This window comes from Protopterus annectens, chromosome 9.part0, assembly GCF_019279795.1.
Source record: "Protopterus annectens isolate FY-2018-M chromosome 9.part0, PAN1.0, whole genome shotgun sequence".
NCBI classification, from domain to species: Eukaryota; Metazoa; Chordata; order Ceratodontiformes; family Protopteridae; genus Protopterus; species Protopterus annectens.
The window spans coordinates 1207261407-1207279391 of NC_056743.1; positions in this window are offsets into that span (position 1 = coordinate 1207261407).

Genomic DNA, 17985 nt, shown 5'->3' on the forward strand with positions numbered 1-17985 from the left:
TGGCATATTTAATTCTTCCATAAACATTTCCATTTGTACTTTTTATTGATTTTCACATTTCTCTGCTTTATACAGATTTTCATAAAATTTCAGAAATATTTCTAATCTCTCATTATTTTCATTGTTATAGGCTCCCTAAGCTTGGTAAAAGCCCTGGTTTCTGTTGCCTGAGCCATTGTGCTAAAAGTTTTAATGCTCTGGAGTTCTTATCAAGATATTCCCCCCTATTCAGCCTTACTTTAACCTTTGTCAGTCTCCCTAAATAATTTGTGTTACTTCTTAAGTATCTCTCTTTTTCATTTGTTTCCATCCCATTTTAAAACTTCCCTTTAATTTTATCCCACTCTCTAGCTATATTTTCAAAAGAAATTTCTATCTTCCTTTATTACTCCCAAATAACTTCCACTACCCATTCCTTAAATTCCTATTTAACAGAAATGTGAGGAAGCTCTTGTGTCTCATTTTCATTTCATTACCCTGCAGTTTTGTTTTAGTTATTATCAGAGTATGATCTGAAATAGTTATTGGATGCATATCAAAACTTTCAATTAAATGCACATGTTCCTGTGAAATATAATTTCTGTCTAGCCTAGCCTAGTTTTTGCACCTTGGGGAATAATATGGAAGTTCTCTCCAAATTCCTTCTACTGAATTCACATCTTCCTTACCAAATATTTTCCTGAATTTTTTCAAATATATACCCTTTTTTGTTATAGTTTCCCTTCTAGGCCTCCCAGATATATCCTCACTGTTGCAAATCAAATTCCAGTCCCCACTTATAAGTAATATTCCTCGCTGAAAGCTGATTCTTTATTGCAGAATGTTCTTAAGCTGTATTCTAGCAGTTATAGGTGGAATATAAATACTTGCCAGTGTATTCCTCCTCCCTCCACAGTAGCCCCTTAGTACTAGAAATCTACCATTGTTATATTTTTCCCTCTTCTGTCACTCTTCTCACAATTAATATAAGTACTCTCCTATTCCTTTGTCCCAGATATTCCTCTGAATAACCTTCCTGACATCCTTTCTTTATCATATTCATATGCTCAGTTCTTTCCAAATGTGTCTCCTGTAGCATAGGTATTTGTACTCTACATTTTCAATATAGTTCATTACTCTTTCTTTTTTGGAATATATCTGTAAGACTAGTTACATTTAAAGATAATATGGAAAGTGCTGTCATTATGATAAGAAGTTATTATCACCTGTTGTGTGTAACAGCTCCTTTTTTAAATGTTTCATTTCAGCTTTTGTGTTACATACATTCATACATACTATAATGTTTGGGAGGTTGATGTTTTATACAGCTGTTTCTTGTCATATCCATTTGAACCTTTGTCACATCTTGTAAGACTTTTTGTTTAATGAAAACTGTCAAAAAAAAACTTCCCCAGAACCTGTTTTTAATACAAGCACAACAAAAAAAACACTTACATCTTCAAATAATTACGTTTAACCCTCCTAATAGGAACAGTTGTCCGACATTGACAGCCTCACTCATAGGTTTTATTTAACCTATAATTAAGGTTATCTGTGCTAAAATACATGGTACAGATTGTGCTTCTACATACATTAAGTGCTGTCTGTTTTCTTATTATTATTATTATTCCTCTCCCAGATGTTGAAAACAACTTGAATGAATTATTGCAGAAAAGATTATCTCCTAGTCACTGCAATAATGTTGTGATGGTTTTTGTAGCCATTATCAGCTTGTTTCCATAGAAACACGAAAACCAGATGCACAGTTGCCTTCCACTACAAGCTTTTCATGTTGCAATATGACCATTTATTTGCCAGAGGAAAACTTTTCATTATATTAAATGTTCTTTCATTTAATTGCTTCCCCTTAACACTTGTTATTAGGACAATCCAAGGGCCTTAATCCAGTCATTCACTTATACAAAAGTAAGAAAAGGTGTATCAGTTTTACTTATATCATGCTTTTTTTGTCCAGACTTTCTTCTTTTTTTGCATTTCTCTGCCTACATTTCTTGAAACTGAACAAGAAGTAAGAAAGAAGGAGGAAAAATAGGGGCACCTATTTACTTTAGTATCCGTATTATAGACAAAATAGCTGAAAAAGCATTACTTTATAGCATGCAGTATATGTCCCATAATATAAAATACTGTTAAGAACAAAATTTGTTCTACTTACAGTTGCTTCTATCCTTTCTGTTTCCCTCTCCTTTGTGTTTTTCCAAACATTAATGACATGAATTAGGGCATATACTTTGGAGTCCCCTACAAATTTAACAGAGTCAAAAAAGCCCAATATTTCCAGGTTTTCCTGTTCTGTCATATTTCACAAATCTAACTGATATTTTGTAACGCTACCGCTATTCATTAGTTTCCGAGTTGCTGGTTTTCTTCCTGTTGTTCTCCATCTCCCAAATCCAGTCTCTGGTTCATTTTCCAACATACTCATGGTTCTTCTAGTCAGCTGCTGTGCTTTTTACTGTCTCTGAAGCATATTCCTTTGTAACATTGGAAAAGGGTTCATTGGCAGAGCCTCTTTATGAGCTTTATTATCAGAAGAATAAGAAGCAGGACTCCCTTCTGTTTTACAGCTTACTTTTTGTTGGACAAACTCTTACATTTTCTCCTTTAAATGTTCTGCATCAAAGAATGACTTTGACCCTTCAGGAAAAAATATGCTGAAGATAGCTGGATACAGCAGTTTGAATCTCACACCTACTTCTTGACATTCCCTGATTGCTGTAGTCAATGTACTCCTCTTCTGCCTGGTTTATGGTGAGTAATCATTTTCAGCAAACACTCTACTGTCTCCATCCTTTAGTACTTTGTCCTTTGGCCACAGTTTTGTCAGAATCAACTCCTTCTGCTATTAGGATTGCAGATTTACTATTAAAGGTCTGGGTTACTTTCTCATGGCCAGGTTTGGAACATACATACAATGTGCCCTTTCACTTAACAGCTCCTGCTGTGGAACACCAGTCCAGTTGCTTATTTGTGCTTTCATAAAATTAATACAGTCTGTTCCTTCCAGTTTCTCTGGTAGAGCAGAAAACCTCCAGTTTTCCCTATGTGCTTTGTCCTCTATTGTAGCATTTTTTTTAATATCCCTTCTTGAGCAGTCTCATACTCAGCCAGCCTTTTCTTCATTTCAGCCTCTATTTTTTGCAGTTGTATCAGCTCACCTGAATACCTGTTTAAAGCTTCTTCTATTTTTTCCCAGCCTTTTGTTGTTTGAGTTTATATAAGCCTTCGGTGTTTCATTTGTTTAGCTCTGAGCACATGTGAATTATTTTTCCCTCTAGATTACTGGTAGTCATATCTTGCACTACAGCTGGAGCTAAACCTGCTTTTTGTCAAACAGCTGCAGGATTTTTCCCAGCCAGTGTTTTTCCTCACCTTTTGTGATTGATTTTCTTTCAGGTTCTCAGAATTTCTTTTTGGCTGTCATCCAGGCAGTGTGCTTGCTAGCCAGCAACTGAAGTTTACCCAAATGACAAATTCAATAGCTTTCTTTCCTGAGTTTCTTTTTGTACACTGATAGAGCTGAAGTAAGCTGTTACTCAATTTGCAGCCATCTTGGAAGTCCAGTTAAGAACAGTCTTTGCTCTTTTTTGGCTCCTGTTTTAGCAATCTTGAGTTCCTGGCCTGTCTTTTTGAGAATGGAGCCAGCTGTTCAACTTTCTAAGTACAATTGGCAATCAGATATCTTCCTTTCACATTGATGAAGGTCAGGTGCCCATTGCATACTTGAGACTATCTGAAGCCTTTCTTAGAGGAACTTTTATGTTACCTCCTCTGCTTAGAGATCTAGTTGCTCCCTGGGATATTATCATTTTACTGCAAGCACTAACTAACCTTCCATTTGAACCTGTTGCCAAAGTTGATTTAAAGTTTTTATCATGGAAAACTCTGTTCTTAGTGGCTGTTTTCTGCGAGGAGGATTTCTGAGCTCCATGCCTTGTCTGCAAAACCTCTGTGCGCACTTAGTGTATTTGAGAACTAACCCTTCTTTTCTTCCACAGGTAGCTTCTGAATCTTCCATCAACCAATCTATAACACTTCTTGTGTTTTTCCCAGCATTTTCAAACACAGGAAAATGCACATTACACTTACTAGACGTTCGCCATCAATTAAGATTCTGTTTACATCAGTCAGAAGTCTTCAGGAAAACTGATCAGTGGTTTGTTTCCTGCTTTCTTGTCAACCTGGGAAAGGGGGTATCAAAAGTTTCCCTCTCCCATTGGTTGTCTGAATGTATATCTTATGTTTACATATAAAGGGTTTTAGCACTGCCTACATCCCTAAGAGCCCATTTTACTAGATCTGTAACTTCATCAACCTTTTTTTCCAGAGTACATCTAGATGACATCTGTGTATATTCTGTTTTGGTTCAAGATCCATACTTTCAAATCACATTATAAACTGGGCATACATTTCAGATCAAGAGCATCTTTTGATTCAGATGTGCTCTGAAATATCCTTTTGTAAGACCACCCAAGTGTTATAGTAGCTGGGGACTCTGTCCCATACATTTAAGAGTAGAGGGAAAAGACAATATCGGATACGAAAGTTGTGTACTCACCATAATGATAAATCTGCATTGTCTTTTTCTGTCCTTCCTCAACTTCCCACCCTCCTTCCCCCCTTCACGTATTTTATGGTATTTGGTATTTTAACTCCTGGACTGTTCTGGCTGACCTAGCCTTGGTTCCTAGAGGTTATGTATCGAGACAAAGTTTTTCAACTGGTTTCTTGTTTTTTTTTTAGACACTGTATACTTGCCTTTATTTGTTGTGGGCAAACTCGATCTGAAGTAGCTGGGTCAACACTGGGATTTATAGGTAAGGGGAGAACCCTAAACACCAGATCCAAAGCCTGAAAGTAGCCAAAGTTGGATCCAAGTCAGATTTGAAGAGCCGTACATTGAGGATGGTAGGAAACAGACAACACAGATCTATCATTATGGTTAGTACATAACTTTGTTTTTTATTGGGAGGATCAACTTATTCCATGTAAATCTTTCCCACTCAGATAAATTTCTTTCACTGTTTGTTAACTCTTGTCCACAACGTCTCCTCTGGTTGATTAAAATATGCTTGAACTGTATTTAAATCTAAAGAGACAAAAAATATTTACACTGCTTGTGTCGTACTGCCCATATCCATAAACAAGTGCTTCCAGTTTCTCAGTTTTTGTATTAACTTTTGTTTAGTCTCTTCCGACTTATCCTTAGCTGTCATAACAGAGGCCATTTTAATCCATCCTCCTAACTGCTTCATCTTATCATATCCCTATAAATATGGGTATTGCTGAACCAAGTCACAATTGGGTACATAATTTATGGCTATAGCCTTTGTTTTATCTTCATTAATTCTGTATCTTGAAAAGATGGGAGACTGTTTCAAAGTGTTCCACAACACTGAGATGTCCCTTTTCTGGATTTAATTTATCAAGTGCCAAGTAATATCATCTACAAATAAAGCCAACTTTTCTTGATTACCATACCAATTAAATCCTTGAATTTCTGAGTCTCTTATTTTATTTAAATATGAAGCAAATAACAAAGTTGGAGGAGGACACCCTTGCCTGGTTCCTCTGTTCAAACACAACATAAAAGAGAGGAATCCTACCATTTTAATTCTTGTCTCTGATTCTTCATCGGGTCCCTATCGCAAAATCGAATGTGAAGAATGCAGAATACCGGAAGGCTGAACTTGGTAGTTTGAAAGGGGAGAATGTCTAAGCCGCAGAAACCCAAATTCTTTCCCAGGGAAAGAATTTGGTTAGCCGTTTCTGTGGCTTCGGCACTTTTGGACCGGGTCAAGGTAAGTGTACGAACAGGTAGTGACGAACTTTAGGGTTAGGGCGCGGGTCAGGTAAGTGCGATAATGACGAACTTTAGGGTTAGGGTGCGGGTCAGGTAAGTGTGCGGTAGTGACGGACTTTATCGTGCGGGTCAGGTAAGTGTGCGATAGTGATGGACTTTAGGGTTAGGGCACGGGTCAGGTAAGTGTGCAGTAGTGATGGACTTTAGGGTTAGGGCGCGGGTCACGTAAGTGTGCGGTAGTGACGGACTTTAGGGTTAGGGCTGTGTTAAGGATAGCACATAGATAGTGGTGTATGTTAGGTTTAGTGTAGGTTTTGAAGGTGTTTGGTGAGATTGTGTTATGTGTGTGTGTTTTTTGGAACAGCAAATTTTTTTCCTGGGGAAAAATTCACTGTTTTGAAGTTTCGATGTTATCTGCATTTGATCTTCCAAGTTCGAACTTATGGTGTTCGATATTTTGGAAGTTCGATTTCGTGATGTAGACCCTCTTCATCTATTATCCTAATTAATATTATTATTCTAACAGGGAATACAAATGCTTTCATTGCCCTACATATAAAATTCCAGCTTACTCTGTTGAATGCTTTCTCTGCATTAAGACCCACAAACAACAGAGGTATTTTCTTACATTCTGCTTCTTTCTGGATCATCATTGAACTGTTAATGTTGTCAGATGTTTGCATCCCCTCCACAAAACCCACACTGATCTATATCTGTCACTTTTGGGAACACCTTTGCCATTCTTTTAGCTAGTATAGACATAAACACTTTACAATCATGTTTAAAAATTGAAGTGGGTATATATGATTCAGGATCTGATGGGTCTTTACCCTGTTTGGGTGATACAACCACCACAGCTTTCTTCCAAGAAACTGGTGCTCCCCCTTCTTTTAAAATATCATTAAACATAATCTTCCAGATCTTTACCCTCCTAACTTTCAGACTTCCACAGGAACATCATCTGTTCCTGGGGACTTTTCTGCAGATTGATTATACATCACAGTTTTTAATTTCCTCCTCCTCCTGCCGTAACTTGTATTTGTTGAGCCTTGTCTTCCTGTAAACTTGGCATAATTAAGTCTTAAAATATTTCCATTTGTGCTCTTTCTTGGTTTTTACATTCATCTGCTTTATAATAATTTTCATAAAATTTCTGAAATATCTCTAATACCTGTATAAGATTTTTTATTTTTCTTGTCTTGTGATTCCTGAGTATGTTGACAACCCTTTGTACTTTCTGTTGCCTAACTTGTGTTAAAGGTTTTTGTGTTCTGGAGGGTTTTTTTAAGAGTTACTTAACAGCAATCTTTCTAAGTTCATGCATATTATCCAAATACTTGCTTATTTTTTTCTTACTACTCTGCAGTTGCTTGTCTTCTTTTCTTTGAGATTCCCCTTATTCTGCAGTACTTTAAACTTTGTTAGCCCCTCTAAGTAATTCTTATTACTTCTTAATCATGTATTTCCCCTTTATTTCTCCCCTGTTTTAAACTCCAGTTTCATTTTACCCTCTCACTAGTTATCCTTCTGAATACATTAAATAATTTCCACTAACCATTCCTTAAATTCTTCACATTTTAACAGGTGGGAAACACCAGTGTCTCATTTTTATTTCATCACCCTTCATTTTTGTATTGCTTTTATTGGTGCATGATTTGAAGTAGTTATTGGCTGTGTGTCAAAGCTTTCAATTAAATCCACATATTCCTGTGAAATATAATTTCTATCCAGTCTTGCACAGTTATTGTGCCTTGAAGAATAGCATGTAAATTCTGTCTGATTTCCTTTTACTAAATTTGTGTCTTCCATACCAAATATTTTCATAAATTTCTTCACAAATCTGCCAACATTTGTTATATTTTCCCTTCTACATCTCCCTGATACATCTTCACTATTGCAAATCAAGTTCCAGTACTCACCTACAAATAATATTCCCTGCTGAAAACTGATTACTCCTCCCCAGCTTTTCATAACCTCCATAACAGCGTATAAATGTATGGCAGCATAATCTTCTTCCTTACCAATAGCCCCTTACTACTACAAATCTACCATTGCTGTCTTTTTTTCCTCTTCTCTTACCATTGGATCCCCTTCATCAGTCCGTATTGTTACTTCCCTTTTCCTTTGTCCTGTTATTCTGCTGAATATCCATCCTTAAATGGTATCTTTATTTATTTATTTAGCATTTGTTGACCGGAAAAGTCTGACTAGGCTCCACAAAGCCTATTTTCAGCTGAGGCCAGGGGAGAAATGCTCCAGTCGTATGTCTTTAGAATGTGGGAGAAACCGGAGTGCCCGGAGGAAACCCACACGAAAGAAGGCACCCCAGTCGAGAATCGAACCGGAGAACCTCTTGCTGTGAGGCGACAAAGTTAACCGCTGCACCACTGCGCCACGGTCAGTGGTGCAGCGTCAAATTTATATGTTAATTTCTTTCCAAATGTCTCCTGCAGCATTGCTATTTGCACTTTGCCTTTCATAATATAATTCAGTATTGTTTCCGTTTTGTCTATATGTGTAAGACCATTTACATTTCAAGATACTATGGATAGATTAGCCATTATGATAAATATCTAGTGTTCCCACTTTTTGTACATAGCAATTTTCTTGAATGTATATTTCTAGTTTTTATATTTCATGCACAAACAAGCTAATCTTTTATACAGTTGTTTCTTCTACTTTCCAGTTGAACCTATGTCATGTTTTCCAGAACTTTTTGTTTTAAATGAACCCCCCCAAACAAACAAACCAAAAAATAAGATAAATGCATTTTCAGAACTCCCCCATCCATATAACTTAGAAAAAAATGAAGTTTAACCCTCCAGATAGGAACATTTATCCAAAACTGACAGGTGCACTCTCAGACATAACATAATCTAAAATTAAAGTTACCCACTCTAAAGCATGTTATAGTCCATGTTCTCACTTACACCAATTGCTGTCTGTTATTTCCTTGTCTCTGTTCTCCCCCAGATGTGAAAAACAGCTTGTTTGCTTTCAGAAAACATGAGCTATTAGCCTTAAGAAAAAGTGCAGTGGCAACCCTTAAACACAACTAAATTATGCATTGTTCTATAAAATGCATTAAAATATTAAAGCTACTGGGAAGGCTACTATCTTTTATTCACTTCCTGTAATTTCAAACTTTTTTACTGAGTTGCTTCCCTTTATACCTTTACATTTTGAATTTCCCCCACAAAGAATGCTCAGAGGTCTCAAGATTAATTGCTTGCACCTGCAGACAGCTCATTTATATGAAAAAGTAGCCAGCAATACGAAAAAAACAGCTAACAACTTCACAGGCACATGACAGAATCTTTGTAACTTTCACTTTAAATAAGAAGTATAGAATTCCCCTGGCTAACTGCCTTTAGCTTGTAGACTTCTTGTCTCTCACTGAAAACATTTGCTAATGAAAAAAAAACAAGCTGTTGTCTTTGTAGATACAAGAAGCTTAACGTTTTTTCATGGCTTTTGTAATTTTGTCTTATTTTCAAGCCTTTTTGCTTTAAAAAACTTGTTTATAGTTTAAGCCAAGGATAATAATCTAGATGGCTGCCTTTTTAAAAACAAGGGTGCTTATCATCTTAATTATACATATAATCCATACACTTTACACCCCACCCCAGCAGCCCAAGATCACAGCATTATATTAACATAAACTTACTTCTGTCCAGCCTTTCTTTTTTTATGTTGTTGAGCCTATATTTCTTACAACTAAAAAGATACTAGTTTACTTTAATGTTTTTAACAGCCACTGAAAAGACCATCCATATTTGAAATACCCTGACCTCACACTATAAAGAACTGCTTTACAGTATAACATGCAGTTTACATCATAACATGTTTTATACAAGTACTATTGAAAATAAAAATTGTTTTACTTAATTACTTTGTTTCCCTTTTAGTGTCCTTTTACCATTAATGACAATGTGGGATATATTCTTTAACAGTCTACCAACAAGTTTTACAAAGTCAGCAAAAGGCAAGTCTTTTCTCAGCCATTTTTTGCAAAGCCATGTTTACAAATATGATTGATGCTTTATAGTTTCCCATTTATTCACAAATTGCAGTGTTGCTGGTCTCCTTCCTGTTCATCTCCATCTCCCATCACCAGACTGTGTTTCAAGTCCATGGTATTTATGATTCTTCTAGTCACCTCTTGCAGTTTTCTTTCACTGTCTCAAGCATTGTCCTTTGGAACGCTGGAAAAGGTTTCACTGAAAAAGTCTCTGGGGTCTTATGTTTAGCAATTGAAAAAATATTAAATTGAATGGCTGTACATTGAACATAGTCAAAGAATAGCACTTTCAACAAACAGGGATGTCATCGAAAATAAAGTAATCAGATGTCTATAGTTGGCCAGCATAAAGGGACCGCAATCTACTGTTAGCTTATTAATTATTAATAAGTTACTGAAACATAACCTGTTCTTTCCCCAATTTAGTGCAACCTCAGCATTGGTATATATAATTACGGGGGGGATGGGCCCCCTGCTAATTATATATATATATATATATATATATATATATATATATATATATATACATGTAAATACCAACTTTGTGGTCACACTAAATTTGAGAAAGGGCAGATTCTGTTAAAGCTAAGTTACTGGTAAGCTAGTAGTAGATCACGGTCCATTTATGGTGGCCAACTATGGCCATTTGCTGACTTTATTTTTGATGACATCTCTGTTTGTTAAAAGTGCTATTCATTGACTAACATTCAATGTGCAGCCGTTCGATTTAATATTTTTTCGATTGCCGACCACAGACCCAAGTATCTTTATGCTTTATTGTCAGACTAATGAGAAGCAGAGTCCATTTCTGTCTCACTTTTTTATTTTTTATTTTTATTTTATTTTACATTTGTTTACCGGGAAAGTCCGACTGGAACTAGGTCCATTTACAGCGGAGGCCCAGGGAGAAAAGCCCCACATCAAACAATTATTACAGTGGTATATAAAACAAAATATATCATACAATTGTTTGTTCCAGGTAGGCTTACTTTACACAATATTGGACCCTGGATATTGGTATTTGGTAAAAGAAAACACACATTGACTGATGCAATCAAAGAGACATCTCACAAGACATAATGGTAGCAAATAGTAGGCCCTGTATGGCCTATTACTGAGTGCTGTGTCTTAGAAATGTTAAGCAGTGATAGAGAGGAGACCAGGATAGCATTTATGTGATGCAAGGACAGAGCCAGGACTGCAAGAGGTGTGGCTTGAGTGACTTTTTTAACAATGAGATAGTTGTTGCTGATGAGATGTTTTGGGGGAGGTTATTCCATACTTTTGCGATGGTATGAGAGAAACGAGCTTCCCCCTGCAGTGTTATTGGCTTTGGATATACAGAGTAGGGTCCTGTTGGATGAGAGTAGAGGACAATTTACTGAGTATTGGTTTACTAGTTGGGTTAGGGCTGGAGTTTTGTGGGGATTTTGTAGTATATTGAAGGTGATTACTAATTGGTGGTACATAATTTGATGAGGTAGTTCTAACCATTTTAGCTCCTTTAAGGCAAGACAATGATGACTTCTAAAAGTGGGGTTATTGGCGAATTTTGCAACTTTATTGTAACATGATTCAAGTTTGCCTAAGTTCTGCTTTCCTGATGTGAGTTAGGATTGATGATGCATATAGTAGGGTAGGCAAGAGGTGGGATTGGGCTAGGGTAATACGGTGCTTGGTCTGTTAGGAATTGCTTGTGTTTGTATAAGGTTGCTAATTTTTGGTGTACTTTTTTAATGGTTTTGAAGATATGGACATCAAAGTGAATATCCTTATCTATTTTAACACCGAGGAGCTTAGTATGGTGGATGGAGAGATTGTGGTGCCATTTTTGGAGGTTATGGTGAAGGAAGAAGGTGTGGATTTGGATTTGTTGGGAGAGAAAAGTAGTAATTTGGTCTTGTTGGGGTTTAGAATAAGTTGGATATCTGTAATCCATTTTTCCATGTAGCAGAAGGATTCTTGGGTAAGCTTTTGAAGAGTGGTTAAGGATGGGGCTGAGCATATTAGGGTTGAATCATCTGTGTATTGTATAAGTTTTGCATGCAGGGTGGAGGTATGTAGCTTGTTTGTGAAAATGTTAAATAGTAAAGGACCCAGTATTGATCCTTGTGGAACACCAGTGGTAGTTGGTAGTAGAGGTGATAGTACACCTTGCCATTTGACTGATTGTTTTCTATCAGAGAGTTTCTGAACCATGAAGTAGTGGAGGGGCAAAGGACATGGTTGTTAGAGTGTCTATAAGTAGGTTATGCGAGACCATGTCAAATGCCTTTGATAGGTCTAAAAATATGGCTGATACGAAGTTGTTGTTTCTAAGTTGATTAACCTGGTTGGTAAAGGAGAGAAGAGCTGTAGCTGTGCTATGGTTTGGGCGGAAGCCATGCTGTGTGGGGGAGAGGAGATTATGAGGTTAAGAAGTGCATCACCTGGGTGTGAATGCATTTCTCCAAGATCTTGGAAAGGGGGGATAGGATAGCAATGAGGCAGTAGTTTGACAGCTCATAGGAGTTGCTGCCTTTATGAAAGGGAATGATGTATGGCACTTTCCATAGTTGGGGGATGTAAGCTTCTTGTATGGAGTGGTTTATCAGAATAGAGACTGGGTAGGCTAGGGACTCTGCAGCTAATTTTAGGATAGTAGTGGGTAGACCATCTGTTGCGAGAGTGGTGGGTTTTAGTTTTGAGCGTAGTTTTTTAACTGTGGAGGTTGGTACGGGTGAAATTGTAAAGGGGGTTATACTATTGCGATCTATAGTTGGGGTGAATATAGAGCTGTTGTTTGATAACTGGGTAGATAATGAGAAAATAGATTCTGTGAAGTGATGGTTAAATTGAGAAGCTATGTTGTCATTATCAGTATTGGTGTTGGGAGCTGGGGTGGTAGTTTTGCCGGGCTTTAGAAGGGAATTGATAGCCTGCCAGAACTTTTGGGGGTTCTTGGAATGTTAGTTTTGGATTTCTGGGAAGTAGTTTTGTTTATCTATTTTTGTTTGTCTTTTGGCCTGATTACAAAATTGTTGATATCTTTGTTTATCTTGCCTAGTGTTGTTCTTTTTCCAGCTCTTCCAGGCATTGTCTCTGGCTTTTAGTAAGGCTTTTGTAGTTTTATCTAGCCAAGGGACATAGTTAACTTTAGTACTACGTTTCCTAATGGGAGCTAGTATATTTAGAGCATTCATAAATGTATTATTGAAATATTCAACTGCCTGGTCTAATGTTAGAGTTTGTAGTGGGTGCCAGTTAGTTTGTTGTAGTATGCTGTTAAGAATCTGTGGATCTACCTTGTACTCATCCCTAGTTTCCTTATATAGTATAGGTTTGGGTATGTTTACCTGTCTACGAAGGAGGAATGTGGGGCAGTGGTCACTCAGTACATCAGGTAGGCAGGCCACGTGATGATTTCCTTTGAGGAGGTTAACTAGTGTCTAGTTGAGAATGGAGTGTTTTTTGGATTTTTTGTCAACACTGGAGAGATCTTGGATTAATTGTGAGAATCCAAATAAGTTGATGTGATTTGAGGGATTGTTGGAGTTGCAGGTTAGCCAGTCTAGGTTTAGGTCTCCTAGTAGGATGGTTTCTTGGTGGAGGTTGTTTGTGGACCATTGTAACATTTCCTGTATTATAGGTGAGTTATTACCTGGAGGAATATAACTGCAGAGGATGTTAATTCTTTTTATGTTTTTAAGGGAAATAACCGAGCCTAATGTTTTGCTATTTTGGAATTTGGGAAGTGGGGTTTTCAAAGGTTAGAGGTTAAGTGCATTTTTAAATAAAATTGCAACTCCGCCTCCCTTTTTGTTATCTCTGTCTTGCCTTAGGATGTTATAACCTGGGGAGAGAATTTCTTCGTTTTGGGTGGTGGGTTTAAGCCAGGTTTCAGTGATAGTTAGTATATCTGGGGAGTAGTGGGCAATGAATGTATGTAAGTCATGTAGCTTATTGGATATACTTCTAGAGTTTAGGTTAATAATAAGTAGGTCTGATTCCGGTTTGTTTGAGAGAATTTTGTTGTGTGGACCTGGGTTGGGGTGTATGTCTCCTGAGATTAATAGCCATTTTCTGAGGAATAGTTTGAGTTTGATGACTCGAGCTAGGTGTGTATGTACTCTGGGTGTTGCTTGTCTATTGAGTGGTGATGAGGTGTGTGTTTTGTGTATATAAAATACTGAGTTATTATTAAATAATGAGGAACAGATTAAAATGTTTATATTTGTATGTGTGTTGGTATGTGTTGTGTGGAAGGTGGTGTTTATTGGTATGTTAGTGTGTAAGGATGTAGTGTAGGCTAGAGTAGTGAGAGTTAGTAGTAGGAGTGCTAGTGTGCCTTGCATGATGTGTTTGGGATTAGGAGAGGTGAGGGCAGTAAGCAGGAGGGTGCGGTACGGAAGGAGGAGAGGTGAGAGCAGTAAGTGGGAGGGTGTGGTATGGAAGTGGGAGTGGATGTGATACCTGAGGGATGGTGATAGGCTGTTGAAGGAGTGGTGTGACTAATTGAAGTATAAATTTAAGTGCACTGGGGGTGGGTGGGAATTGAGGACAGGGTAGGGGAGCGGAGTGAGCCCGTAGGGCGAACGGAGCGGGCAAGAGCAGGAGAACCGGCTACAGCAGAAAGAGTATCAGTAACTGCAGAGATATTAACTAAAGCAAGTAGGTAAGTAGTACTTTAATTTAGAGGAAAGTACTTTAGTAGTTGTAAATGAGGGTAGTTTCACAGGGAGGGAGGTGGGTGTGTAGTAGCTGTAGAATGGGAAATAGGACTTAAATAATTCTACCAGCTTATGGTATAATGGGAAAAGTCTGGAGATAGGTGGTAAGACTAGGTTTACATGGTAAAATGCTGTCACCTATTGGCAGAGAGATAGTGTAAAGTGGGGATAAGCAGTTCCTTTATATAATAATGTATTCTGGGTTTGAGAGATACCGGAGGGGGAAGAGTGGCAAGTGGTCTGTGGTAGGCTGCTGAGAAACACACGGATGGGTAGCTAGCACATGTGAGCATTAATAGATAGAGCACAAGTAGTTAGTTGTGGGCTAGATACATTCAAAGTCTTTAGTGGGGAAATCCACACAGCAGTAGCTCTCTTATGCAGTCTGGCTGGCAGGCAACAGTTCTGGGTGTCTTCTTAGGTTTGGCCAGAGGTATCTTTGTACCCTAAAGGCAGGGAGGGAGCACCTGGGATGGTTTACTGAAAAAAAGAGAGAGACAATTAGTTAGGTAACTGGGAGTGATACATGATAAGGTTGAGGGAAACAGGTAGAAATTAAGTGAAGAATCTGAGGAGAAGTAGTTGTGGAGAAAGATAAATGTGGAGGGAAAGGAAAGTTAGGTAGCTTGTAGAAAAAGTAGCAGACAAAGGCCAAACAGCAATTCCAGGCAGGCAAAACACTTATAACTGTAGTCCAAGCAAAATACAACTCCACACTCTATACTGTATAACTCTGTGACTGTAGTCCAAGCAAAGTACAAGTACCCTAGTCCCTTTTAGGGAGGAAGGGTTTAACTGCATTAGGTAAATGTATGCATTAGATACATACACATATCCACATACAGTACATTTGCATTGTATGAGAGTGACTAAATCAGTGAAATTATGTAAGTACAGTATCAGTAAGTAAACACTGCAATTATGCAAGTACAGTGTTAGTGGGGATACCAGCTTGAATGGAGAGAAATATCAGATATACCTTGCAAAAACAGCAGTCATTACTGTGTGAGATCTATTCTGCCCATATGGCATGTTCAGAGCTAATAATTAACAAAAACTGCTATATACTAAGCAGGAAAAACACCTTTAGCACCCAGGAAAGCAGCATAGGCACCTATTACATATATAATAGCAGGCCGTTAAATAAAACAGCTGTCTATACCCCCATTTGTTGGCGTCCTTTGCTGGTCGTCTTGCCCAGCAGGCTGGGTTCAATTAAAAATAAATCAGAACAGCTCGATGAGCTCCTCTAGCCCCAATAATATTTTAACAAACTCCACTAGTAAACGACAAACGCCTTAGTTGGTGTCCTTATGCCGGTCGTCTTGACATCAGGCTTGAGTTCAATCAAATATTTACAGAAACAGCCCAACGAACTCCTCTGGTCCCCAATAACAAGCCAATACAGCACAACGATCTTTACCAGCAGACTACAATCACCCTTGTTGGCATCCTAATGCTGGTCGTCTTGCCAGCAGGCTGAGTTCAATAAAAAAATATACAGAAACAGCCCAACTAATTCCTCTGGCCTCAATAACAAGCCAATACAGCACAACGATCTCCACCAGCAGATTACAAATGCCCTTGTTGGTGTCCTTATGCTGGTCGTCTTGCCAGCAGGCTGAGGTCAATCACAATTAACACAGCAGTACAGCAGTCTCCTCTAGCTCCACTAGTAAGCTGCTACAGCACAATGAACTCCACTGGCATACTACAAGTGCCCTTGATGGCGTCCTTTTGCAGGTTTTGCCAGCAGGCTGAGTTCAGTAAAAAGCACACAACAGCACAAACAAACTCCTCTAGCCCTAATATTAAGCTGATACAGCACAACGATCACCACTAGCTATTTGCAACTCCTCTAGCCCTAATATTAAGCTGATACAGCACAACAATCACTACTAGCTATTTGCAAACGCCCTTGTTGGTGTCCTATGTTCATGCTGAGTTCAAAGAAAAAAGAACCACAACAGCACAACTAACCTTTCTAGCCCCATTAATAAGCAGATAGGATACTATCCCAACTCAGATGTACAGCGGCAGTGGGTAAAATGCAATCCATTTAAGCATACAAATGCTTGTTATGTTAAGATCAGCACTAGTCCTTTGTAAAACTAGAAACCATGTATCCAAGCAGTTATAACGTGTTAACAAACATTAAAGCACTATAAACTGTCCTAGACCATTGTAAAACTAGAAACCAAGTATCTGATCTAGTAATAATGTGTTAATATTCATTTAAAGCACATTAAGCTGTCCTTTGATGCAGACGCTGGTAAAAGCCTACCGTTAGTGAGTTAACCGCAGGACCGATGCAAGGGAGAGTGTGGACAGGATTCAAAAATGGCACCTCAGACCCCGTCGGCTATTAGTAAACTTTCCAGGCGTTATTTCCTTCTTTGCCTGATCTGCCTTAAAATGTGCCTTTAATCCTCCAAGAAAAATTATTTGGATGACAGTTGAATACAGCAGCATGAATCTTACACATTCCTGTCAACATTTCCTGCTTGCTAGGATAACATTGCTTCTTTTCTGCCTGGTCTATAGTGGATAAACTTTTTTTCAAAAATAATCTGCTGTCTCAATTTGTAATACTTTTCCCTTCTGCCACAGTTTTGTCAGGATCATGTCTTTCTGCTGGTATGATTGCATCTTTAGTAATATAGATACTGGCTGCTTTCTTATGGCTAGGTTTGGAGCATACAGTAAATGTGCTGTTTCAGTTAACAAATCCTGCTTTGGAATACCAGTCGAATTGCTTAGTTGTGCTTTCATAAAATTAATACAGTATATTCCTTTCAGTAGGAGTAGACAGCTCATTTATATGAAAAAGTAGCCAGCAATAAGAAAAAAACAGCTAACAACTTCACAGATGCATGACAGAATCCTTGTAACTTTCACATTAAATAGGAAGTATAGAATTCTCCTGGCTAACTGCCTTTAGCTGTACACGTCTTGTCTCTCACTGAAAACATTTGCTAATAAAAAAAAAAAAAAAAAAAGCCGTTGTCTTTGTAGATGGAAGAAGCTTAACATTTTCTCATGGCTTTTGTAATTTTGTCTTATTTTCAAGCCTTTTTGCGTAAAAAAATTGTTTACAGTTTAAGCCAAGGATAATAATCTAGATGGCTGCTTTTTTTAAAAACAAGGGTGCTTATCATCTTAATTATACATATAATCCATACGCTTTACACCCTGCCCCAGCAGCCCAAAATCACAGCATTATATTAACTTAAACTTACTTCTGTCCAGCCTTTCTTTTTTTGTTATGTTGTTGAGCCTGTATTTCTTAAAACTAAAAATATACTAGTTTACGTTAATGTATTTAACAGCCACTGAAAAGACCATCCATATTTGAAATACTCTGACCTCACACTATACAGAACTGCTTTACAATATAACATGCAGTTTACATCATGAAATGTTTTACACAAGTACTAATGAAAATAAAAAAT